Source organism: Mastomys coucha, unplaced genomic scaffold (genome assembly GCF_008632895.1).
Source record: "Mastomys coucha isolate ucsf_1 unplaced genomic scaffold, UCSF_Mcou_1 pScaffold5, whole genome shotgun sequence".
Classification (NCBI taxonomy): domain Eukaryota; kingdom Metazoa; phylum Chordata; class Mammalia; order Rodentia; family Muridae; genus Mastomys; species Mastomys coucha.
This window is the reverse complement of record NW_022196911.1, coordinates 26,637,748-26,654,785: the sequence shown is the minus strand read 5'-3', so window position 1 is coordinate 26,654,785 and position 17,038 is coordinate 26,637,748. Positions and strand designations below refer to the sequence as shown.

Sequence of the window (17,038 nt, the reverse complement as noted above, 5' to 3'; positions counted from 1 at the left end):
AAAAAACAAAAAACAAAAAAAACCAACCAAACAAACAAACAAACAAAAAAGAAAGAAAGAAAAAAAATCTAGCCAGGTGTGGTAGCTTGTGTCTTTAATCCTAGTACTCGAGAGACAGAGGTAGGCGGATCTCTGAGTTCTAAGCTGGCCTGGTTTATAGATTGAGTTCCAGGACAGGGAGAGCTACACAGAGAAACCCTGTCTCAAAACAAATAGAAAATAATAAATACATTAATAAATAAATAATCAATTTTAAAAACATTTTAGATTACAGAATAGAGGTGGAAAGTAAATTGAGAACAATAAAAAAAAAAAGTTTATGTGGCTAAAGCAGTAAAACACAAAGTCTCTAAGAACAAGTGCTTTAAAAGAGGGAACCCTGACAGATATTTCCCCACAGATGTTCACAGCATCACTACTCACAAGAGATCAAAGCTAGAAGTAAGCCAGTGTCCATCAACAGCAAGAAAATAAAACATAGAATGACTACTGTTGTCAATAAGATGTTATTCAGCCTTGTAAGGGGAAAGTGTTTTAGACCCAGCCACCTGAGCTTTGAACATGTGATGTTGAGATCAGCCAATCAGTGTACAGACAAAGAGCAGATGAGTACAGTGGTGTGTGTGCTTCTAATCCAAGCACTTGGAAGGCCAGGCCAGGAGAACCGTGAGTTTGAGGGCACCTTGGGCTACATAGCAAGTTCCAGCCTGAGCTATGTGGCTTCAGAACCTCCTCTCAAAAATAAAGGCAAAACTGTGTTGTTCCAACTTAAATGAAGTCTCTAAAATAGATTCACAGAGACAGAAAATGGAGTGGCAACCGCTGCCAAGCTGGGGAAAGGGAGTGAGGAGGAGCTGCCTGGGGGTTGATGGTGGCAAGAGGAAGTTCTGCAGGATGGGGTCCAGCATGGGGTTGGCCAGCACAACCAACCGTACTTTGAGACAGTCATCAGGGCAAGAGAAAGAGGGCAGGGGAAAAACAATGGAGAGAGAGAGAAAGAGAGAGAGAGAGAGAGAGAGAGAGAGAGAGAGAGAGAGAGAGAGAGAGAGAGAATGGCAGAGAAGGGAGGGATGATCCAGACCTCCAGGGAGAGAAGCCTGAGCTATGTCCTGGATTCTCACATGAATGTGAACGGGTCTTCCTGCCTCTTGGGGTGGCTGTTGAGTGCCCTGTAAGGTCATGGGAACCCCCACACCTGCACATGGTACACACAGGATGAAGATGAAATATTCCCTATTGTTATCTCTAGTGCTAATAAACAGCTGTTGGAATAAGCAGATCAAGCTAGGCTTTGAAGAGCCAGAGGCTCCTACTCCTAAAGGAAGCTTATATGCTTGGTCTTGTCCCATCCAAGTCAAGTCTCTTTTCTAATCCTGAAGTGACTTCCTGTTACCTCACGAGCACACCTCAGCTGTCACAACTGATCATTCTTGCCCGAGATGCTGCTTTCATCTGTCCCCAAGGACACCGCTCATTTGACTTTCTTTTTCTCCTCCCAGGCGTCAAGCTTTCCGCTTCCTCTGTGGGCTGTCCCTTGCCTGCCTGTCCTCTGTACTTCAAAGAGCAATGGCCTCTTTTCTCTTTCCACTCACTCTTGAGACCCCAGCCAGCAGCCTTCTGGTATCCAGAACTGTCCTGTCTACACCTGGCCATTCCCTCAGTCTGGATTCAGTATTGTCCTCCTACTCAACACTGTCATGGAGATGTCTAACTCAACATTCTAATGGATGAGCCTAACATACACAAAATAAATAGGCCATATCCAGTGTCTTAGTTAGGGTTTCCATTGCTGTGAAGAGAGACCAGGACCAAGGCAACTCTTATAAAGGACATTTAATTGGGGCTGGCTTACATACAGGTTCAGAGGTTCAACTATTATCCTCAAGATGGGAGCATGGCAGTATCCAGTCAGACATGGGGCTGGAGAAGGAGTTGAAATTTCTGTACCTTGATCCAAAGGCAGACAAGAAAAGACTGGCTCCCACATGGCTAGGAGGAGGGTCTCAAAGCCCACCCCCACAGGGACACACTTCTTCCAATAAGGTCACGCCTACTGCAACAAGGCCACACTTCCTAATAGTGCCACTCCTTGGGCGAACCATATACAAACCACCACACCCAGCAACCGAGATTCCCATTGCTTCAACAAAAACCCTAGTGTGATTTTTATTTTCTATTCCTCTCACACCTCACAGTCAATACACCAACAAATCCTGCCGAGTCTGTGTTTACACCATACCTTAGAATCTACCCATCCAGTTCTAGGACTGTCATATTGTTTCAAGCCCTGACAACCAACCTGTGCTATTATCTGGTACCTAATGAGGATTTTCCCTGCCTTTGACTTAAATTCGTCTCTAAACAATTTATCTCCCAAATAACAACCAATGTGATTCTTCAAAACTGTAAGATCACATCTCCTCTCTGACCTATGCCTACATGGCTTCTCCTTTCATGTAGATTAAAGGACAAATGTGTATCATGTCTACCACAGCTATACTACGTAGAGGACTAGAGGGGCCCTAAGGATGAGAGAGGAGAGGAAGGAACCTCCCTCCTTCCCTTGAGCCTGCACCCAGGAGGAGGCAAAAGCACGAACGCCTTCCTTTCCATGCACATTCCTGTTACTCAGAATGGAAATTATAATTATGTAAATGAGAGCCTTCTTGAGGTTCTAAGTGAAGAGGATCTGTTGGTCTATAAGATGAATAACTAAAAAAGATTATAGCTAACCTTGTACTCCACCTCAAAGGTTTTGAGCACAGAAAGTAGTCAAGCTAGCGTTTTGCAAGGACATAGTGGATCTTTTCTTTAAAAGCTGTTTTAAAGTTCCCTGTTGCTCAGAACCCAAGGAGTTTTGCCATTCTGCAAAGAGTTCTTCTTACGCACGGAGCCACCCCTGCAACCGAACCAGCATCAAGATTTCTCCCCAGCCTACACCCTGCCCACACTTGCATGCTGTTGCTTTACGGTCTGGAGTGATGCAGTGGTGAGATTCTGTCACTTATGCACAGGACACACTCACAGTTGATGTACAACTTTGCTATAAATGGAAAGAGAGCCCCAGCAACCACTTACTACAAAAACAGTATTCGTTTCCTTTTAGATCCAGGGATGTCACGAAAACACAGCATGCCCAGAGCCCCACATGGCGAAGCCTTGTCTTTAATGTTTCATGTCTTTGGCCTAAACATTGAGGTGCAACCCTGGGCCCCCTATAACAGCCAGCTTTCTGCGATTCCTGACGCAGGTAGCTAGCTGGCTCTTTCCTTGGGAGATTTCTTTTGTTTCCCACATCCTCTGTGTTGTCTGTGGGTTCTTCGTCTGGTTCCTCATTGTTGTGCTGCTGGTGACAGGGGCCGTGATTATCTACTGACTTCAGCCGGGGTTTCTAATTGGGAGTGGAGAAGCTGTCTACAGCCTCCTGAGTGGCCACTACTCAGTTAGCCACTACTGGGTTAAAACATGGTGAGCTAGGTTTGCTCTTGTTCGTTTCCTTACTGAGGAGTTGTTCAGGCTCCTGCCTGGAGTCTATTCCCCCAGCAGCCAGTGGGGACACTTTCACTCTATAATCCTGTGAAATACAGTTCTGTATTTTATAGCTCCTATGCAGTATGGCTCCTAGTACCACCAATTCACATTCCCCAAGGAATTGCATCCTGGATCTTATTGTGACAGGGGAGGGACATGTGATTGGAGTTCCTGGCAGGGCGAAAGAGTGATGTCTGAGTGGTGTTGATACTGATGAAGGCGATACTGATGGGGCCAGCAGCAATGATAAATTTGGTGACAGTGGTGATGGTGAGCTGGTAGTAGGGATGGTGGTGGTGGTAGAGCTGCTGCTGGTGGTCTTAGGGGTCAAACCTGCAGCCATTGTGGCTGAGCCGGCAGCAGTGTTGACTGTGATGTACTGTGGGTGCTGCTGCTGCTGGCTGCAGTGCTGACTGGGTGCTGCTGCTAGCTGCAGTGCTGACTGGGTGCTGCTGCTGCTGCTGGCTGCAGTGCTGGCTGTGGGTGCTGCTGCTGCTGCTGGCTGCAGTGCTGGCTGTAACGTACTGTGGGTGGTGCTGCTGCTGCTGATGTTGGTGGCACCTCCTGCTCCTTCCGCCCTCCCTGCTGTCTCCTACTCCTCACCCCGCCATACAACCATTGGCAGTCCTAACTCCTGCCAAATTGTGGACAACTCTGGCTTTCCTCTTAGAGATTAGGTGACTGCTTCCTCCAGTCGACAAACACATTACTACTCAGCCTCCTGCTTCCCCCTTTCCAGAAGTTACCTGACATAGCTACACCCCCATGCTCTTTGTCTTTATAAATGTATCCTCGCTTCTATCCCATGATCATTTCTGTGGGGTTTAGGGAAGAAGCAGGTTTTTAAATAGAAGTTCCCCACTGCCTTTGGAACAAGGCTTTGTTTCTTACATCTTTTCAGATTGCCTCTTTTTATTTGATTTTTCTGTATAAAGAGTAGGATCCACCTCACATGTCCTGGGCAAGCTTGGATCCTGGGTCTCCATTTCTCAAGATCTGAAGAGTCTGAGGCTCTTCAAGTTTGAGGATTTTTTTAAAAAACAGAATAGAGTTTTATTTTTTAAACAAAAACATGCTTAAGCAAAAGTTTTGGAAAATTTAAACCAATTTTAAACATTTACATTTACCAAATTCTTGTTTTCAATACTGAAAACAAAACACAAAGCAATATAATTGTGTGCTGTTCACAAGATAATTACAGGATTTATTAAATATATTAATTCATAATACACAGGCAGAGTAGCACAATAATGAGATGTGAGGCTGAACCAGGGTGAACCAGAGTGATGGATGTGTTCTTTGAATTTCATTTCAACTCATTTAGACGCAGCGTTGGCCTTCAGAGTCAGGATTTCCATAATGATGGTGGCCCTGCACATGCTCCACTTGAGCTCACGTGCCTCGCCTCAGCCTCTCCACACAGCATAGCCCAGCAGCAGAGCAGTAGGAACTTAAGTTGCCTGCCTGTGAGAGAGACAATGCCATGTGCAAAGGGGCTGGTCTGCAGCCTGCCTGCAGACCGCTTCCTGCAACATCAGCAAGCTTTGTCCAGGAGTGTGTCTTGGGACTGAATGTCCTCTTGAGCCCTGACACGAAGACAGAAAGGATATTAAGTGGTCTTGGGTAAGGTTTCATTGTTGTGAAGGGACACCATGACCAAGGCAACTCTTATAATGGAAAACATTTAATTGGGCTGGCTTACAGTTTCAAAGGTTCAGTCCATTATCATCATGGTGGGAAGCATGGCAGCACACAGACAGACGTGGTGCTGGAGAAGGAGCTGAGAGTTCTGCATCTTGAAGGCAGCCAGGAGGAGACTGTGTACCACACTGGGCAGAGCTTGACCATAGGAGATGTCAAAGCCTATTCCCACAATGACAAACTTCCTCCAACAAGGTCTTACTTACTCAAACAAGGACACACACACACACAGAGGGAGAGGCAAGGAAAAAGGAAGAGACAGAGAGCTTGAAATAAAGCAATTCAATCTAATCAGACTTGGATTCAGACTTCATCTCTCTCTTCCCTTTAACAAGTGCACGAAATTAAACGCACTTGAACCTTTGACAGATTCTCTGAGCTCCAGTTTTCATGAATACAAGCTGGATAACAATGGTATTAATTGCATATATTATTTCAGGATAAAACAATGCAAAATAATACATGCAGAATTATACTGGTCACAACTGCCACTATCTAGTGGATGTTCAGTGAACAGTAGCTGAACTCCTGCCCTTGACTCCTGTATCGAGCACTTCTTTATGACTTGCCAAGCAGCAGGGAACAGACGTGGACAGAGCCAGGTGTAGACATGTCCATTGCTGAGTGCTGTGTACTAAGGACTACACCTCACAGAACCAGCAGGTGTGAGGCCCTGAATGGGCCTGGGTCACGAAGGCAGATGGATGGGATCTGGCTGATGGAAGTCAAGGAGGGGCGGGTTGAGAACTTGTAGAAAGAAGAGTTGGTACTCCGCCTTTGTAACTGAGCATCACATTCCAAGCACCCCTGATGTTGGCAACTGCCTAATTTTCTCAGAACTTCTAATGGCTGCATGACATCATCCGGCTTCCAGGTGTTGTGATCTCCCTCACCCTTTTCTGTCATTTGATTTCTCAGCTATCCATTTGGAGCTATCACAGGCAACGCTACAATAAACATACACCAGATGCTTCTTCCTCTCAGGAATTACTCCGGCTCATTCAGCCCGGGTCACAGGCTATAAGCATTCTTGTCAGCTCCCTGCCAAGTTCTTGTCAATGGGTTCACATACCAGGTGTTATGACTTGATGTAGTTTGTCAGAACGGGCCAAAATAGAACTTCACCATTGTTCAATTTTGACTTGTTTTGATGCGTTGTCTGATGGGGAGAGTGTCCAGTCACCAGGCAGGAGGGGAGAAGGGAGCTTACCTCGAGGGAAAGAGTCAAGGGGTGGTTTGAAGTACCAGGCCTACATGCAGACACCAAGCGTGGCTATGGTGCCGTGTTGTACCTGGTCCACAGCTAACTGCACAGGTAGTTAACAGAGTAATAATCGCCATGGAACATGCGCAGGGAAAATTCATCATTTCTTAAGCTGACTGTTTTCTTTTTTTCAGAAGGCTGGCGGCTGTTAATCAGGGATCCTACCAACACCATAATATTATTTGTTGGTCTTCCACTTCAGAGTGGCCCGGCTGGGTCCGTTGATTTGTTGTTGCCATTTGGCTACAATCTATTATCCTAGTGCACTTCTTGTTGATGTGAGAGAATCTTGAGACTGGGTCATTTATAAAGAGAGAAAGGTTGTTTGGCTCATGCTTCTCAGGGTTGCAAGTCTAGGAGCCTGGCACCATCACCTACTTAACATGTGGGAAGCCCCCCTGGTTTGGTAACAGAAATCAGACAGGTATGCAAACCTGTCTTTCTGCACTTGGCTATCACGGGTCCACCCTCATGACCTCACCTAATCCCAGTCATCTCACAGATGACACCTCCAGACCATGAATGTGTGCTCCGCATTACACTTCCACCACATGACTGCGGGGTGGGGACAGGGGAGGACAGATACATTCAAACCACAGCATCCGTGAAGCTCACCCCAGGACAGAGGGAGAGAGTCAGCCTGGGAGAAGTCCTGAGCTAGGGGAGGTGAGGGGAAAGGCTCTGTTCTTCTTGTGTGCCCCAAGCCCCCACCTCATGGCTGTTGTTCAGAGAAAATGGTGGTGTGGCAGGATGACAAAGCCAACCAGCCACACGGGATCTGGCTTTTCCAGCTCTAGGGGTGGGGACGCTGGAAGGGGGCATGGCAGAAGCATTAGGGAGGGGCTGAGAACATGGCCCTGGCAGGGCAGAAGGGGAAGCTGGTGCCAGCTGCCCACAACCATGGTGCAGGGACTGTATACAACACAGCCATCACAGGAGGAAGAAGCCAGCGAGGGTAATGGTGCACAGTGAGAGAGATACCTGCAGTTCCTCGGGTTCTAGAGTGGGAAACGAGTGCTTGAGAAAGGCTAGTGTGAGTAGGTTTGAGAACTGTGCATTTCAGCAATGGGTGGCCACACTGTGCACTGAAGCCAGATGACACCAATTGGGGCAGACAGGTCTTGGGCAGACCCTGTCTGGGTACCAGACTAAGCCAGGCAGTCCACAGCCTGAAGAGTGTAGCAGAATCATGACCTCGGTTTTCATCCGTCTTAAACACCAGCTGCTACTGTATGCTGCCCATGTCCGTTTACCTATGATGAGGAATTGATGGAGTCTGGGTACTTTATAAAGAAGAGAGGTTCATGCAGTTCACAGCGTAGAGGCTGAAAGACTGAATGACACGGGTCTGACAACAGCTTCTCTGGCTATGTCCCATCATTGTGACAGCCATGAGACCCACATGACAGTCAGGAAGACAGCACAGGGAGGGACAAGTCATTCTCACAAGAACTATCAAAACACCACCAAACTACCTTGCTTCCTTCTGACACCCTGCCCTCCTCCGGCACATGCTTGTTAATGCCCTCATGCTGGGGGCCGGGCTTTTAATGTGAGAACCCTTGGGGGTACAGTCTGATCACACCTAAATCACAGCAGTGTTTGCACCACAGAGGGGAAAGGATATGAAATCCCTGGGGACTTGAGAAGGAGGGATTAAGCGACAGAGATGGGAAAGGGATGACTTAAGAGGAAGCAAGATGGTGGGCGGCATGTGTACAGGGAAGTGGTTCCTCTTCCTCTACGCCCCACCCCCACGTTGTCAGTTAAAGCCACTCTGCTCATGAGCATACTTTGTGGAAAATAAAACTCAGATCCAGTCCTGAACTGATGTGGGGTAGACTGGGGGCAACCACACGGCAGCTGGGAACCCTGAGGTAGTATCCTGTAGAGCCCACCAAGGGCTGGGTCACACGGTTGCTTTTTCCCAGATATGCCCATCCCTCTGTGTTAGTGTCCTGAAGCAGCCATGGCAGGGCCCCAGCAATATACAGCCTCCATCCACCTCTCTCTTTGCCCACTTTGGAGTCGCATTATTGGGCAGGCCATTTGATGTCACAGCCTTCTTCCTGTGGTCAGAGTGGCACAGACTAGCTAGGGTACTGAGTACCTGGGACCATTCTGCCATGTGGACAAGGAAATACCACAGCAGTGTCTTGGACAGGTGTGAGCTAGCTCCTGACAATACTAGAGGTGGTGCTGGTGGGTGGAATGTCCAGAGTTGGCTTTCTGTTGCCACAGCTGCCGTTCCCTAGCAACAGCGGCAGGCCCAGCTTTGCTGGTGGATCTGTGAGTTGGAGGTAATTGCCTGCCACTGATATTTCCTCCAGCAATCCCTTAAGGTGATGTGATACAGCTTTGACCAGTGTGGCCTTAAGAAGAAGTGTGCTGTGAGAGTTTCCAGGGAAGTTTGTTTTCCTGGTGTTAAAAACTAATTGGCCCTGTTCTGGTAGCAAGTCCACCTTCAACCTGCCTAGAACAGGCGCTACGAGGGCACTGAAGGCTTCCCTGTTGGCCAGGAGCCTTACAAACCCAGGCAGCACTCTACCCACAAGCCCCATGCCCAGCCCAGCACTTCCTGCTTTTTATTCCGAGACAGGGCCTCAGTGACCTGCTCTGGCTAGTCTTGCACTGTAGCCCAGGCTGACCTTGAACATGCTACTCTCAACCTCACCTTCCTGAGTAGCAATGGTTACTCATGCCACCGGGCAGCTCTGGCTGGTATCACGTGACTCTGAGAGATAAATATGAGGAAAGAGGCCAAGGGGGTCTGAGTCAGCGACCTGGCATTTGGAAGCCTCTGAAGCAAGACTACCAGCGACCTGCTCTAGACTCTCACTATGCATCAGTTACCCACAGCCAAAGCCATTCCTAAAAGATCCAACACTGAGCTGCTCGAAGGAGTGAGAGGCCCAAGCAGACCCGGAGGCTCCATAGCTATCAGGCCCGGAAAATCATATACCATCCGTTTCTGTTCCCCCAAAGCGTCCTGACATCATCATCATCATCATCATCCCTCAGAGATGACTCAGGGAATCACCGCTCTGTGCCTATCAGAGCTCAGCTGATTTGAAGGAAATGAGACCACAGTAGTAGTCGAACAAATATGGAGAATGTGGTTTCCATGGAAACCGACAATGAAGAAACAGCAATGGAGGAAAGGAGGCAGTTGAACCACAATGCTGCAACCCTGAAAAATCCCAGCACACCTCTGTCTACTAGCAGTCCACTCCCACCTGGTTCCCAAGGATTCCAAGGGCCTCTGCTCACCTAATCTAGACTCTCCCTGTCTCACTGCATCTTTCCCCGAGGCCCAAGGGGACTATTGCATGAGCTTCCTGCAAGTGACAATCATTTCTTAGTTACCTTGTTAGCTCCTGTGCCCAGCCGGGGTCTGAGATGGGTTAGGAGCCCCATCTGGAATGGGAGGATACAATAGATGGATGCGAGAATTCTCCTGAAAGCGGGAGCAGAGCTATGAGTTTTCATGACTGAGCTGTCAACCTTCAGGAGAGCTGAAGATGAGACGGAACCGCATGGGCTAACAGCGGCCACTTGCGTTCTAGAATCATATGACCTTGAGTGGTTTCGAGACAGTCTTTCAGCTCTGTGGCTAGTCCCATTTGGGTTCCTCTTCTAGAGTGTGGGGTTAGTCATGGGACCCATTGTCATAAGTGGGGGCTGCTTCTTGTACAGCATGGGGAATGGGGGTTGCGATATTCCTGCCTTTGTGCTTGAAGACCACAGTCTTCTCTCTCTCCACCAAGGCTTGTCACACACTGCTGGCCTCACCCCAGCATCTGACCCAGTTAATCCAGGATTCTGCCAGGGAGACATTTCTAGCAGGCAGTGACTGAGCAGGAGATGCATAGAACCGATTATACTTGGTAAAGGTCATGAGGAGGAAAAGAAAAGCAGAGAGAATTACAACAAAATCCCCAACAAAAATTCAACTATGTAGAGGTGCTAGCTCAAAGCATACTAAGGCTTTAAGCTACAGGTGGAGAAACAAGTCCAGAATGTCCCCTTGTTTTCCAGCCGCCCTGTGAGGACAGCTAAACACACTGTGTGCTGAATAAAGCATCAGAAAATGAGACCAAGCTTTCCAACAAAGTTGCCTTGATAAGGTTTCTGAATGCCCATTAGGGCATTCAAACTTAGGGAAGTTTGAAGGAGAGATGGAAACCTGGGCACTTGTTCTGTTACCCACAACTCCAGCAGGTTCAGCTATTTACTCCAAGATGAATATTCTCACTTCCTAAATTTGCTGGGACCCAACAGCCTTATTATATTTTTTAAAAAATTATTACTATTATTTAGGTTTTTGAGATACTTACTGTATAGCCCTGGCTAGCCTTGAACTCAGGGGTCGTCCTGCCTCTGCCTTTGCCTCTGAGTCCTGAAGTTGAATGCTTGCTCAGCCCTCACAGCCTTGTTGTAAAGGTGCAGTACTCAACACTGTAGTCAGAAAGGTGACAAATGGAGCTAGCCCCTGAGTGTGAAAACACCACTTTGCCCAAGCCCTGAACATAGAAACAAGTGGGGGTTGGGGAAGTTTCTGTCAGCCAGACTCAAGAGCCAGGCTGGCTCAGCTGCGAGCTGTACTCCCCAACCTGGTAAAAATCAGAGCAGGTCACGTGGCCATGGGTAGCCAGGGAAACAGTTTTGAGCATTTTCCATTTATAAACATGCTTATGCCTCCAGCAGTACATGTGTCCCTCAAAATCTATGTTAAATCCCAGACCTAGGGTGTTCCACTTCTGTTCTCCCAAGGAAGGGCAGAGGGTGAAGCCCTACGTGGCAGGTAAGTACCTCAGGCACGGCAGGTGGTTGCTCCATTTTCACAGTTTCACAATTTCACATTTTGCTCGGTTTGCATGAGATGTTTCAATGACAGGCGACTTAACCAAAGAACCGCTGTGGTTACCATGGCACCCTGCCATCCAACACAGCTGTGGAGCCACCCAGATCTGGAAGGGGTGTCCTGGGGGTCACTCCCAGCTTTCAGATAGGTGCGACTGAGGTCAGCTGGCTCATCATGCTGGGCGTGGCTTGGCGTCTGCTGAGCAAACACGCATCTTCCTGGGAGGCCACCTTGACACACTTTGGCCCAACCTGTTCTCCCGAAGCTGGAGTTTTGTAAGAGGCCAAATTCCAGGCTTGAGCAGAATAAACAAGAGTGCATGGCTAATGATTGTTGAGTTTGCCTGGAACACAACTGACCGCACATTTCAGAAGAGACTTTGCAACCGCACCTGACCTTTTGATGACTGTTTATAGTGGAGCTATGAACAGCCAGGGGCTTCCAGGTCCCCATGGTGTCTGCTGGTGATTTCTCTCTGTCCTTTGAGGAGTAACAGAGGCATACCTGTTATCAATTTGGAGTTCTCTACCCTAGTCTGCTTAACAAGTAAATAATATCTTTCTGCTTAAAACCTTACACCCATTTATCACTTCACAGTCTTCAAAAAGATTCCCAACTCTACCCTGGTTTCAGTTTTTTCGAGAGTGGGAATGGCAGTCCAGCTCAGAGAGGGCAATGACTTGTCCCAGGACACACAGCCAGGAGATGTCTGGGTCAGAAGTTGACATTTTTCTACAAGCAAGTCAGGCAAAAAATAGTGCTTATATTTGGTCTTCTAGCCTAGGAGACAAACTTTCCCCCTGGGTAGAGAGGCTTGGCCTAGAGTTGGAGATTGTGGGAGGGAACCAATATTTCCACCTTGGAGGTAGCTCAGAATATTGCCTCCACCTTCTGTTTAAATGCAGCCACGGCCCTTCCAATTGCAGTATCTATTTGCCCCCTTTTGGTGGGTGCTGGGGACCTCATACTTCTTAAGCATGCACACACCAGCAAGCTCCATGCCCAGCCCCACTGAGATATCAGAGAAAGCAGCCAGCAGTTAGCCAGTTGTTTCTGGTCTGCTACCATCCTGCCTTCTGGAGCTGGACTTTCTAACCACTTATGACTTTGTTCTTGAGAGACTTCAAAACACACACACACACACACACACACACATTTTAGATTTGTTGTTTTATTTTATGTGTATGAGCGTCTTGTATGCATGTATGCATACTGTGTGTATGCCTGGTGCCCTCAGAGGCCAGCAGGTGTCACATCTCCTGAAACTGGGGTTATGAATTGCTTTGAGTTATTATGTGAGTGCTGGGAATTGAACCTGGCTCCTCTGAAAGAGCAGCAAGTGATCTTAACCACTGAGCCATCCCTTTAACCCCTGTACTTGCAAAAACCCTACGTGTATAAATTAGGTTAAAAGTCAAGCATTTACTGATAATAAATCATAAACAAAATTATTGTAAAATAATTCTTACCAATTATACACAAATAATTTTACCGTTGCTTAAAGATGTGCTTGTGTATTCTTACACAGAAAATTATTTCTTGGCTGGAGTGCTGATGCCAAGGTATACAGAAAACCTTCAGTCTTGTTCAGAGTAGATCAATATTTTTATTTTATAGTTGTGAATGTTGAAAATGTCAATCCATGCAAGTTGGTAATAAAACAAGGCAGAAGAATGTTTAGGGCCATTTCAGAGTTTGCTGGGAATTCTGGTCTAATGCCAAGACAAAATTCATTGAATAATTTAAAAAAAAGGAAAACTTAAATGTAATGTTAATATAACTCAACCAGCAAACTTTATAATCAAACTGTATCACGGCATAAACCAAAGCTGTTCTGATTGGCTGCATGCAATTCTAGAGCTGTTCTGATTGGCTGCGTGCATTCCAGAACTGTTCTGATTGATTGGATGCATGCATCCCAGAGCTGTTCTGATTGGCTGCGTGCATTCCAGAGCTGCTCTGATTGGCTGTGTGCATTCAGAGCTGTTCTGATTGATTGGCTGCGTGCATCCCAGAGCTGTTCTGATTGGCTGCATGTATGTTGAGACGAGGTGGGAGGACATGTCGGAAGCGTTTGGTTTTTGTACTTAAGCCATTCTGCACCAGTGAGAGCAGAAAGCGTTGTCTGCACAGTATGAACACTGAGTCTGAGACCTGAGCCGAGGTGTTTCTGCGATCAGTCAGTGGCATTGTGCCGAGTGAACTCAAGAGCTGTACAAAGAGCTCAGAACCAAGTCTGCAGTGAGGTCGCCATGCCAGAAACACCACAGGCCCATTACTCACTTGGTTTGAGTTAATTCTGGTCTTTGTGCGCTTTACCATCTTTACCATGGTCAACTTAACTGTGACCCACATTTAGTTATGTGACTGTAAATGGGGTGTCCAGTCTTGGTTTTGAAGTAGGGTCTAGGTGAGCATGACTTTATCACTAACCACAGCGGGTGGGCTAGATTCGTTTTCTAATCTGACAGGACGGTGGAAAACCTCAGGGAGTCAACAGCGCCCACCCATGCTTTTGAAACTATTGGTTGTAAACTTTCAGATCTCTGACTGCTACGCAGCTACTGAGGACCCCTGGGCTAGCAGATGTACGCTCCTTCCAGGTAATCCATGACCTATCCCTGCTGCCCTGCCATGGGTCTCCCCAGGCCTCTGGTGGATGCCCCAGCTTCCTTGTCTAGTGCAATCAGCTGTCTCACTGGCCCTGTCCCCTGTAGGTTCCTGGGGAGACCAGTGCCCTAACAAGGCTCGAGTAGGCAGGCTCCCCCAGCTGCTTCTCCACACCTTTCAGGTTGCATATCGTTTCTCTCAATTAATTCCCAGTTAGTGCTGGAAAGTCCAGTTTAGGTTGGATTCTGCCGGTTCCCCAGAGCCAGGTTTCAGCTACTTTTAGCTTGATTAATTCTCAAGCCTTCCTGCTTCCATGATGGCTGACATTGGTGTGTGTGTGTGTGTGTGTGTGTGTGTGTGTGTGTGTGTGTGTATGTGTGTCTGTGTGTGTGTGTCTGTGTGGTCTGTCAGAAGCCCACACATTGCTACCCTCCTGGCCACAGCATATGACACTGGCCTTGGCTTAGTTTTCCTCATGTGGAAACTGAGATTGCATGAGGCATGCCCGGCTAGTGAGGGATGGGTGAGGAACAAAGTGCCTCTCAGATGTGTGGCAGTCAGCAAGGTCATGGCCTCCATTTTCTCCTGCACTCGCCCCAACGCACAGCATTGCCACCATAGAACTGGAGTCACATAGGAACAACGAGGCCACCAATGTACTCCAGGCCTTGCCTTCCCAGTTGGAAATCCAGATTTTATGGCATTCGAGCAATTTCTAAGCCAGGCCGGCAACCTCCTGGTCCTGTTAGTGCAAAGCCATTTGGCTTTGAATAACTCGGTGAGCAAGCAGTGTGACTTTAGAGACCCAGCTGCCCTGGAATGCATTTCTAAACAGGAATTAGCTGACACAGGCAGCATCAGCTGGAAAAACAAGGTCTGGGTTGGGTGGCCCAGAGGTTCCCACTGACTACAGAGGTACCCACTGGCGGGTTCCCAGCTGGGTAGCACAGACCCGTCATCACTGCCCCCTTGGTAGTTGTGCCATTAGAAGCCATGCAGTTGACAGGGGTCAGCAGTGGCTTGTTTAGTCCTTAGGGCTCCTGTTGTCATTTCTAGGAAGAAAATTACAGGTCTTTCAATCTCTTAAACCTGTACAGTAATAATTAGCCAGGCCCCAGTGAGAGGCGGGTTACCCTTGACCTTGGCTGCTGGACAGGGAAGTGACCCATTGAAGTCTATGCAAATCCATTAACCCTGACCAGAAGGGAGGCTGCCAGAGAGGTCTTTAACAAAGAAGGGTTATCATGCATATTATTAGTTCATTTCTCAATTTTCCAAGCTTCAGGTGACCTTGAGGTCGTGAGCAAAGAACTCTCAGGTAAGGATCGACAAACCAGGACCTACCATGCAGATGTGGCCTGCGTATACTCAGGCCTGCTTATCTATACCTTGTCTGGGGCTTTTTTGCCTATAGCAAGTGGCTGTAGCTTCCAACTCTAAATCTTTACTCCTAGACCCTTTATAGACCCAGATCTCTGCCCTACTTCACAAAAGCCACGTTTAAATTGCTTAGCCCTCATTTTTTGACCTTTGTACTTGGATAGGTATGGCTCTGTGACCTGCCATATCTAGATCCAAGGTACCCTGGATCTAGGAACTATTCAAGGAGTGTATGAGTCACTTCTAGACAGACCTCGTGTTCCTAGGTGTGTGCTATAGTTCAGCTCTCAATTGTCCACAAAGAGCTGTGTGTCAAGCCTTGCTTCCCAGCTTGGTAATATTGGGAGCTGTGAGGGCATGCTAGGGGTCACAGGGAGTGTGCCCCCCAGAACTATGGTGACCCCTGGTCTCTGCTCCTTCATTGCCAGCCAGAGGGGAGGTGGAGGTGGATTTCTTCTGACAGATGTTCCCACCGTGACACACTGCTTTGCTACAGCTCCAAAGCAAGTGTCCCAAATCCTCCACAACCTTGAGACAGAGCAAACTTTTCCCTTTGTAAATTGATTGGCTCAAGGGTTTTCTTACAGTAGTGGAAAGCTAACTGACACAGCACAGGCCTTGGATATTAGAGCCACCAGATGGTTGGTCGCTTGCCTTACAGTGCCTAGAGATTCCTGCAGATCGTAAAGGACATTGAGCATGACTTGAGCATGTTTAAATCCCTGAGATTTGATCACTGTTGCTTTATGAACAGGTGTGCTAAATAACTGGCGTATTCATATACCTTTTGTTAGAGTTCAAAAGCATGTAAGATGTTTACAACAATGGCCAACACATAAGAAAGTACACAATTAAAAACTAATGAAAATGATTTGTGTCAATTACTATTGAGAAAATATACATTATTTTCATATATTATCTCATTTTCAACCTCACAATGGCTGGAAGGTAATGACTATTTTTTTCTTCATTTATTCAATAAAAATCTATAATACTTGTTTGTGTGATCAAATGTTAGACTCTAGGACACAGATGTAAGTAGCAGGCACTTTTTGTCCATATTTGGGGGGGGGATACATTTACTCAATATTTTGAGCAAAAGTGATATTGAAAGACAGTAACCTAGAGGTGGGTGGTAGAAGCTGGATAGGAGCTTACCAGATGAAGCCAGGAGAGAGACATTGCAAGGCAGAGGATCTGGCCAGAGAATGATTCAGAAGCCAAAAATGCTATGTTCTTTGGGAGGAATGTGGAACAGACTGACATGACAGAGCAAAACATCCTGACCCCTCCTAGGCCACTGGAAAGGTGAGGCGGCGGCTTTCAGAGTGAAGTTCTGTCTCCTAGATACAACATGGCTGCTGCAGTTACAAATTCACAATAGCTGTAGCCCAGCACAAGACCTGTACACGTGTGCAAACACACTCACATGCATGTGTGTATGAGCGAGTGCACACACATATCCTCAAACAATGGGACAGCTGGCCTGAAAGCTCTAAATCCGGGAGCTGACATGGACCTTTCCCCCTGATTATCAGAATCGTCCATTTCATCAGGGAGAGGCTGGTTCCCGAGGGTCGCTTCTAGCCACGTGTTGGAGAAAGCAAGATCTGGAGAAGGCTTTTTTCTGGTTTGTTGTGACCAACTCTATGATCCTCATAAACCCGATCTGAGGAGGCTGTGGAGAA

General features: G+C 47.3%; 1 long non-coding RNA gene across 1 annotated transcript; it reads right to left on the bottom strand.

The window, feature by feature from the left end:
• Positions 1 to 4,709: 4,709 nt before the first annotated feature.
• LOC116077897 lies at positions 4,710 to 10,098 on the bottom strand. Its single transcript, XR_004113370.1, has 2 exons — positions 9,863 to 10,098; positions 4,710 to 4,995 (listed from the first exon to the last, which is right to left on the bottom strand). It is a non-coding gene; the product is annotated as an uncharacterized LOC116077897 (long non-coding RNA).
• Between the last annotated feature and the right edge of the window lie 6,940 nt (positions 10,099 to 17,038).